The sequence below is a fragment of the Ixodes scapularis genome, unplaced genomic scaffold, assembly GCF_016920785.2.
Source record: "Ixodes scapularis isolate PalLabHiFi unplaced genomic scaffold, ASM1692078v2 ptg000800l_1__unscaffolded, whole genome shotgun sequence".
NCBI classification, from domain to species: Eukaryota; Metazoa; Arthropoda; class Arachnida; order Ixodida; family Ixodidae; genus Ixodes; species Ixodes scapularis.
The window spans coordinates 1,780,022-1,790,034 of NW_024610039.1; positions in this window are offsets into that span (position 1 = coordinate 1,780,022).

Below are 10,013 nucleotides of genomic sequence, written 5' to 3' on the forward strand. Positions count from 1 at the left end.
GGCACCCTAGTAGAGGCCGCTGTGCGCTCTGCTGGAGCATATACGGGCACTCAAACAGCGCACCCCTTGTCGCCCCCTCTGCCGCGCCATTTGCCAAGAAGTGCATGTGCAATCTCGAGAACGTTGGCCGCTGGTGAACGGATATTCACACCGAGAAACATCCTTGTCGTGGTTCCCGCACAGTGCATTACATGCCAATGTGCGGGTATGTCTAGTGCTCCTCTACCTCTCACGCAAATTTAACACGCTATGGGGTAAATTCAAAGACATTACAGATGAGCGAATTAACCGTTTTGTTTCTAAAAGGATTATAAATCGAGGCAAGACGAGTCCTTGGATTTTTCGAGAAATAATACAGATGGGCAGAAAAATTTATAGAGCGAGAAAGGCTTCCAAAAGGGCGTACGCAAACCAACCGTCTCACACCCTCCATCGTCTTGTGGCGGAACATAAAGGTAAAACTAAACATGCTAAATCCTATTGTCATTGTACGACCATCGTCAATTTTATAAAAACGTCACATGCGAAGTTTTGGCGTCATATTTCTTTGAAACGTGTCTCCCTAAATAGCTTTTCCGTCGACGGTATTTATACTCACGATAGGAAAACGATAGGAATGGGTTTTGATAGGTACTCTGCTTCTGTCTTTTCGTACGATAATGATGAGGCTCCTGTTTCCTTTTTTCTTTTTTGCATTGTAATCATGACGTTTTTTTTTAGTTATCTTGTCATATCGGAATGTGTTCTCAATTTTTTAGTCAATCTCGATTGCAAGAAAACTCAAGGACCCGATATGCTACCCAATGCATTCTTAAAACGGTATGCTTAATAAATAGAGAAATATTTTTGTATTATTTTTTAAAAATTTCTCTCAAATGCAGAGTGACCAAGTGACTGGAAAATAGCTAAATTATAACCAATGTACAAAAAGGGCAAAGAAACCAATCTGTCAAACTACCGCCCTATTTCAATAATATCTCAGTGCTGCAAAATACTCAAACAAGTAACTGGGAAGCATATCACCTGCTCTTTAGAGCAACATCAAACACTAAGTCCGCACCAACACGGATTGAGAGGGGTTTACTCAACAACCACGCAGCTCTTTCTTACTGTCTATGATTTTGACTCCGTACTGAATGAAAACAAACAGGTGGATGTTATATTTTAAAATCTGGCTAAGGCATTTGATCTTGTCTTGCACACTAAGTTGTTACAGAAGCTTCATAGTATATTAAAAAGATGACCAACACGCATTTCTGATAAATAGGCCGCAATTTGTTTTTTTAGGAGGTTCCTCTTTGAATCGATGCGGTGTTACACATCCGGTGTACCGCAGGGTTCTAGTTTCTTACAGCAATTACTTTTACTATTTATCAACGACTTATGTTCAGGTATTAATGTCAGTATAAAATTGTTTGCAGATGATTGCATTCTAAATAGCATCATGGATTGTCCATGATGACCATCTCAAACTAAACATATGTCTTTCTAAGTTTCCCTCCTGGTGCAGGACTTGTCAAATGAATTTGAACGTCCCCAAGTGTAGAACTATGTAGATAACACTAAAGAAATACTCATCCTTTTTTAGCTACAGCGTAGACGGACATACACTTAACAGCGTCTCAGCGTACAAGTATATTGGAATTATCATTTCGAATGACGTGTCCTGGAACTCCCACTCTGGTTCTGTTACCTCCAAAGCTACAAACAGCGTCTGGCAACTAAAACAATCACTGAAATTCGCAACCCCTCAAGTTAAATTAGGAGCGTATAAAACGTTAATTAGGCCAACACTGGAATCCGCACGCGTCGTCTGGGACCCCTACACAGTCAGCCGTCAATATAGAGAAATTAGAAATGGTGCAGAGAGATGCCCTGGGATATATTTTTAATAAATATGGGCGGTACGATTCGCCCACTTCAATAACGGAACAGAGACCTGACTTCTTTCTCCCACCGCGCGATAACTGACAGGCTGAAAACTCTCTTTGAGCTCATCACGGGCTGCTTTCACATCGACACAGACAACACGTTTAGCTTCTCTACCAGAACATACACTAGAGCTTCACACCCAAGATATATAAACAATTTCCAGCTCCGCATGAATTGCTTTAAAAATTCGTTTATTTTTCACAAACTATATCTAATTGGAATAGCTTTCACTCCAGCATCACTAATTCAAATTCACTCGAAAACTTTCTCTACCGGTTGGCTGCAATATAGCAACCGGCTTGCTCGATCATCATGTCGAAATGTATTCATTTGTAATTTTTTTTGTACACCCTTTCCTACGATGCCCCTATTTTCGTGGTAGTAGTATTGTAAAATAAATAAGTAAATAAACAACATTACGCCTTTTTGCAGATGCGTGCTGATGTACAAATTTTCGAGAGATGGGGGAGCATTTTCTCGGGGCTGCACAAAGTCCCCGCCTTGGTGGGAGATCTCTTAGCAATTGGTGGTATTTGTTACGCTTGTCTGGCGACTTTGCATATCCTGCTCTGCGGGACACCGGCGGTGGCATCGGAAAAACCTAACTTGTTGTGGCTCATGCATACCGTCCCACACTCTAAAAAAAAATATGGAGGAAAAAAGTAGCAACGGCGCGTCTTCCTCCCTTCTACTGACGTGCCCCAAGCGGACATGAGAAAAGGGGAGGAACGAAACGTTTTTCTCAATCTCCAGGCAGACGGGAGAAAGCTTTCGCCCTCCCGACTCATCTTCTTTCGGTTTCGTTTTTCAAGCAGGTCGCGCACGTTGTTTAATAAATAGCTGTTGAGTTGATTGAGCTTCAGCGGCAGCGAAGGCCGCCTGTAATTCCGTCTTCTAGTCTAAAGGTGCAGAACATTTCAATTGCATTTACGTTTTTATCACTAATTTTATCAAACGAGCAAACGAAGCCGCTAGAAACAGCGAAGTTCCGGAGCAGTGCCAGCAGTCCAACGTACTCTGGGGGATGGCCGTCTCCGGATTGCGGGACTCGCGCGGCACGGAACTACAGTCACTACAGTAGCGAAACCACGCGGAGCTGTGTCGACGTTTTCGACGTTATGAAAACCGCAGGAACTGCCTCCAAGACAGGAAGGTTTTGCTGCCAGCTGCCTGGGTGCCTTCCGTACTGAGTTCGGTTCTGTTTTCCGATGCCGAGTGCAACTGGCGTTCAACGTAATTCTGTGTTTGTGCGTGTCAGCAATATAGCTGCAACATCGTGATGGCAGTGTTGTGGGTTGTGAACAGAAGACTGGAATTATCGCCGATGTGACCCTGTGTTCGCGTATCAGTGGTGTAACAACAAGATGAGATCGTGAACTGTCGGGCATTGATGCCGTTGATCGGGCCGTGATGAGGGGGCGGGGTGTCGCAGGTTGACATTCCGCTTTACATTAAAAAGTTTAATACCATTTGAGGGATTACGTACAATCGATCAACGTACGGATAGCCATGTTGGAACGCTGGTCTGAACAGTAGAAGCTCTTATCGTAGAGTGGCCAATGTGACTGTCCGAATTGTCTCGTCCCCGAGAGCGATTGTGCTCTGGGGCAAGGACTGAACAGTACGAAATTGTGACGGAAAGTACATATATTTACCGTATAGAATTTCGGCATTAAAAACAATAGTAGGTTAAATCGAAAAAAAAAACTACCCTTTATTTTGCTGTTTAAATATACTACGGTTCCTCGAGAAACTGCCCTCCAAGTGGCGCGCTGGGGTGAGCGCTAGAAGTTTTCGGGCTCGCCACGGCGTAGCTCCGTACACTTAACACCTGCCACAAGTAGCGGCATTGACTGCATTCAAGTTGATCGAAAAGCGATTTCTCAGCCCGTGAAGCATCACTTCCAGCTGAGTGAATATCCGCTCCACAGAGATCAATTCAAGACGGCGATTGCAGCTTTGCGCGAACAGCACAGATAGAAAAACTAATAGAAATACAGGCTACGACGTGCCGTGTGGGGAAACAAACTCATGGCTTCAAACCGCATTGGAGCGGCTTGATTTATTGGTTTTCAAATAATTACGGCATGATCGATCGTTTACTTTTTAATAAGAGATTCATCTCCTGAGCCATTGAAAATACTCTCAGAGGTATGACATTGCTGGGAAAAAATCAACATGCTGGGAATATTTTTTATTGCTTAGGGAGTCACCGAAAAGTTTCGTACGTTCAAAACGACCAGTATAAAAGGCGGAAACGCAGAGCACGGGTGTAGTGTTCCGGTTAGTGTGGTGTTCCGGTGTATTGATATTTGTGTGTGCCGTGTATCTGCTCAATGTATGTGCAACTGATGCTTGTAATAAGCGTAATGTAAAGGATCCCCAAGCGCAGCAGTGGCCTGAGCAAAGCAAATTTTTTTTTTGTAGAACATGAATTGCGCGCTACCTAGCGCCACCTAGCCTATTTTACTTGCAATTACTCTGCTTGACCCTGCCATCTGGTGGCTAGCGATTTAACCTTCTTTCACGCTACGCGATAAACAGCGGCTTCGAGTTTGTTCTCTCGACAGCGGCTTTTGGTTTCGCGGATTGAGTTTGCTCTCCTCCGTGATGTGCGGTTGACGAAGGAATTGTGATTCGAGGAACAGCAAAGGTAAGACGCAAAGTGCGCGAAGTAACTGGGTATCGGTTGTCTCCGTTTAACATCGCAGTGCTGTCGACGAGAAGACTGAGTAACTCCTTTCGAAACGCAAGTTTCTATATCTTTGGGGGGAATCTGGCTTCGGAAAACAACTGTATATATCTCTGATTCACTCGAGGCTGCATTACTGTTTATTGGTCTGGGGGACGACTACAGCAAGTAATATTAAGCAATTATTTACATTGCAAAAACGCGCAGTTAGGACAATTGATAATTTACCTTGGACTGAATCGACTTCCCCTAGCTTTATTAAACATGGAATATTAACGTTAGATAATCTTTTTTGCCTAAAGGTCGCAATTTCAGTTCATACTCAAATAAACACGAATCCCGCAATATTTTACGAAACATATTTATCCAAGCAAACAAATTACAATTTGAGACACCAGCAGTTTTCAAAACCTAAAATAAGAACTAATTACGGTACACAAAAATATCCTACCAGATACCCGATCTTCTTAACAGAAATTATTGTGTATTCGAATTAGCCCAGACAATAGCGTCCGTGTTTCTTTTCAAAAAATACCTTACGGTATACTTCAATGTGCCTAGTGTGCATTCCTAGTATAGTTCACATCAAAATAGATTGTACATTTTTTGAGTGTCATATTTTTATCTTCTCAGATATTGTTTTATTTCTTATTTATGCTGTTTTTGATTCATTTCCTGTGCCCTGCTGCTGAGTGCTGTAACGAGGGTTGGGGACCTAGTCAGGTGATTCGTTTTCGCCTTTTGTCCCAACCTCCCTGACAGTTGTGTCAAAAATAAAATAAACAAAAAAAAAAAAAAAAACAAGAAATAAATACAGTTTGCGAAAAGCTCGTGTTACGCTTTTATTTGCTGCTCCTCTCGTCTCGTACAAAAGACGTAGCGTTCTCGTTAAGCCTTATTGAGCTTTATTCAGGGCCGCCATAATGAGATGCAGGCGACGGAGGAACTAGTTGCTCCCCAGCTTCAGGGACGAAAGTTTCTCCCTTTCTAAAGGAACATAGGTTACACGACCGTTCCTCCCCTGAGGGAGGACCATCCATACCCTTTTTTCTAAGAGTGCAGGCACCCGAATGAGTCGTCGATATTCGTCGGTGTTCACCTCAAGCGGCTTTACAAACAACTGGATTTTACGCTTTTCTGTTTATTCACCTTTTCATCCAGAAACTATATTTTTTTTTTTTTAGCAGGACTTAGTTTTTGGGGGTTTTTTTTGCATCTAACAGCGCTGTTAGCATAATCGTTTGCTGCCGTTTCATCTTCCACGCCTTCATTTTCTACCCTTGTCATCGCGCACCGGGCCTTGTTGTCGAGATTGCGACCGCTATTTTCGTCTGTAAAGACCGGAATCCCTCTCTGTCATCCGTCGTTCTGGTGAATGCTGGAGCCGGGGAAGCATTCCCGCTGGTTCCGCCGACTGATTACGTCATGCACATTCCTCCCCGAGTTACTCCCCTGTGTGAATACTCCTTTACGAGTGCGGGCAAAGAGCGCCCATAGCGCAGTGATTAGGGAGTTTTAGAATAGCGTACGCTAAAGCTTTGCGCACGCAAGGAATAGCGTCGTCGGCACTGCGCATGCTCCGAACGCAAACCAGGTATTGCGCTTTGCGTGCGCAATTTTAGCGTGCGCTATTTCTCGGAAATAGCGTGCGTACGCAAAGAGTCTTTGCGCTCCTCCAAGGAGGATTCGTGATGAGAAGTTGGCTAAAGCCAAGACGAGCAGAGGTAAAAAAAATGGCGGCTTGCAAGATCATGTCGGCGACTGCTTTGGCGGCGTCGTGAGTGTGACGTCGGCGGCATCCTCGCGACTGCGATTTTCAATGCAGGACGACATTGTACTCGGTTTGGCAACGATCACCGGCAACTTGATGCTTGCGACGCGCGAACATTTCTCGGCGAAGGTACGGTGTGCGAAGGTCAGTACTCGAGACCTCTCTTGCCGAGGCGACGCAAGCGGACACGACCGGTCAACCGCTCGCGTCGCATTCTCATGTTTAAACAAATCTAAAATGCTACTCTGGACCAAAAAACTTGGTTTTTTCTATAGTTACAGCATTTCGCGTGTGAAATAAAAATTGTTACTGTATCTTGGTGGCGCCGCAAGCGCGAGATGCTTGGGCTTTTGCGTCGCGATGGAGAAGCGCTATTCTAAAACTCTGTTGCGTCGCGTGCGCTAATACAAGCGCTAAATTTAGCGCTAGCGTGCGCTAAAATTGCGAACGTTATTCTAAAACTCCCTATTATCTAAGTCTGCTTCCCAAACCCAGCGAGCCCGTTTCATTCCGAAGCTCGTTGACCGTTTCCAGCAGGTCAGCTGCGTTCCACTGTCTTTCGTTGAGGTGCATCACGGAGGGAAGCGTCATGGCGTGTAGCGTCACGCGGACCGCTAATAATACCAGTCCTACAACTGAGTTTACGGGAAACGCAAAAGGCGTAACCATCAATGAAAGGACGCAGAGTTGCAAATAAATACTAACAAATGTTACGCAAGGTGACGATGGACGAAGTTTATATGCTTTAAACCTAGTATATATGTCTACTGATCTGGTGTACTTGTGTCGCACTGAAGATTGTGGTCCCATTCCTTGAATGTGTGTGTGTGTGGAGGGGGGGGGGGGTGCTAGGGGCTTTGCTAATCAGCGGATGCGTCAGGAATTTGACGTAGGCCCAGGGGACGCAACTTCGGGTTTGTTGTCTTTTGTCTTGAGTCTCGATGTTTGTTAGCTGCATTTAACTCGACCAACAATCATCACAAGACGGGTCAGGTTTGAATGTAATTAAGCTACAAACCTTTCGCAGAGCCTGCAACATACACAAATAATACTGCGTGTTTTCAGATGTTTTTTTTATTTTTTTACAGGAAGAAATGTTTGTTCGTGAATTTTGTTCGGGAGCTCCTGCCGTTTGGTGTTGAGCCGTTTGGGTGCTGTCTCCGAATCATGCACCACTCTCTTAAGTTAAGGGTCGAAATAATGCTCGACCAGTTTGATGACACGATAAAATGGGGATTAGTATTATTGCAGCCTGGGTAAAATAAACGTATCCAATTTAGGCATCAATGAGCATTCCATTGATTGTATATCTAAAGCGGTGGTGCAACATAATTATACTGAAATCTTTTTTTTTTTTTACAACAGCGTTTTGGCCTCATAATCACCCAAACATACTCGCGCGCAACGCCCCTGAACAAAAACTTCTTAGTTGATGCTGTAATTCAAGAGATGTAAACGAGTGTTTCTTTTCAATCTCTCCTTCTCAAAACATTGTGACGTAGCTCGGAGGTCGCAGTGTTGACATATTTTTCTTAGTGGCAATACTCGATTGCGGCTTATACATTGCACCCGAGCATTGCGTGGGCACTCAATTTGGGCTCCTGTCATCAAAAGCTCGATGAGCATTCGGCTAACGCCTCGTGTCCATTCACGACAAAGAAAATGGACGAAGTCTAACAATGTGGGGAACTCAGCGCGTACCCTGTGTTTTGAGTTTGACAAGACAAACGCGTCGCTATGAGAAACGTTCGTGGCATATAATTGGCTTCAGATCACGTGACCGCGTATTCTGACTGCGACTTAAGAAGGTAAAACACCGCTCATTTTTTTTTTTAATTTTTTGGTCGACTATTTTTGTGAGGAGAGAGAAACAAAGACGTGTTTTTTAGGTTACGCATGTTAGGAACTCATCCTAAATGGAATTTCTGCAAAGTACAAAACTCCTTACATTGTCTCCTAAAGTCGCTTGAGAAATAACTTTGCAAATTAGGTGAGACCTTCGGTATTGATTTTTACAGTTGAAAACGAGCGTGTTGGTTAATAGATACAGAACTTGAAAGTATAAACATTGAGGACAAGGACGGGAACAGGACATATTTCAAGTGATTTTCTGGCGTTGAATACCGTGTGCCATGAGCAGGCCTTTTTAATTAATTAACGTTTGCACTATAATTTTCTTTTATTGAGTGTTGTTATCTGCATAATTGTTACAATATATCTACAGACGTTTTTTTCCCATACCACGCTGTTGTAGAATAAATTGCAATGGTGAGATAAATAGCGAAGTGAAAAGTAACGCATAGTCTATACCTGTAAAACTGGAGACGTGCTGCAGGTGTTGCTTTATGCTAGCAGACTCGTTTTCCCAAACCCCAAAACATTTTTCGTAGGCTTCTTAATGATGCCGAGTAATGAAATTCTAATTTAAATTCTTTAGGCAGAGGAAATGGTATATTAATTGCAGTTATTTGAGCGTATACTCTGTTGAAACACATTTCCTGACAAATGTCCGTTTTTTTTTTGTTTTTTTTTTTTTGCATTTTTGTGACGTTTGAATTAAGAGTCCCCATTGCTGACATTTACTGATCCCACCGAGATGTCGAGTCATTGAAATTGGCAATGGCGATCTACTCAAGTCCCGCGTTAAAAACAAGAAGAGAAAACTACCGCCTTGTTTCCGACAACACAATGGCCACTCGTGTAACCATAGGATAACAAGTTAGGGCGCAAAAACGCAAATAAAAAATATGAAAGTGAATGTCCCATACAGTATGTTTCATGCGCCGTTTCAGAAACTAACTGTGCTCCTCAGTTACATCGTTCTAAAAATAAGAAAGTCTATTTTTTTTTTATCTTGTGACGAAGATTAATAAGCTGTTTTGAGATATCGGAAAAACTAAACGATTTTGTTTTCGCAGGTATACGCGAACTACTATTCTTCAAAAGCCCTGCTGCTGCCTACCTCACAGCTTATAGTCACTGCGACATTAAGAAAGGGAGGGCGTGCGAAGTTCCGAGAAGCTTCTTATAGCTTCGAAGCCAATGGAAGAGCGGCATCAGCAGATAACAATGCCGAAGAACAAGTCACAAGCCAAGAAACATGCACGTAACAAGTGATGTCCGCCGTTTCTTAGGCTCCCAGTGATATAGAATATGAAAAAAAAAATTCACCACAAACTGGGCGAATCAAAACTCTCACGTGACCAGGGACGCCCAAAATGCCCGAAAACATTTCAGCTATACACCTTTTCTACGAGGTTCCAGCAGTCTTGAATGTCGACCCTTCTGGTGTGCGTTAAAACATCGTTTTTATATCTCCACGCAGCTGAAAGGTGTTCACTCAAACACACACACACAAACAAAGAGCGTGATTGTAACACATTTTTATTTTGCCTCCCCTATATTTTCTTGCGTATTCCAGGTTCGAATGCTTTAATTTGTTTTTCGTCCTGCACACGAAATACGGAAACCACGTGACTGAGAACTAACGGAAACGGAAAGCATCTATACTTTGAACAAGACATTATTCCGTGCACGACGGAAGAGGCTCGTCATATAATGCCGAGGAAAAATTTACCCGCTTAAACGGCAAAAATGAAAAGCAAAGGAAAAGAGGGA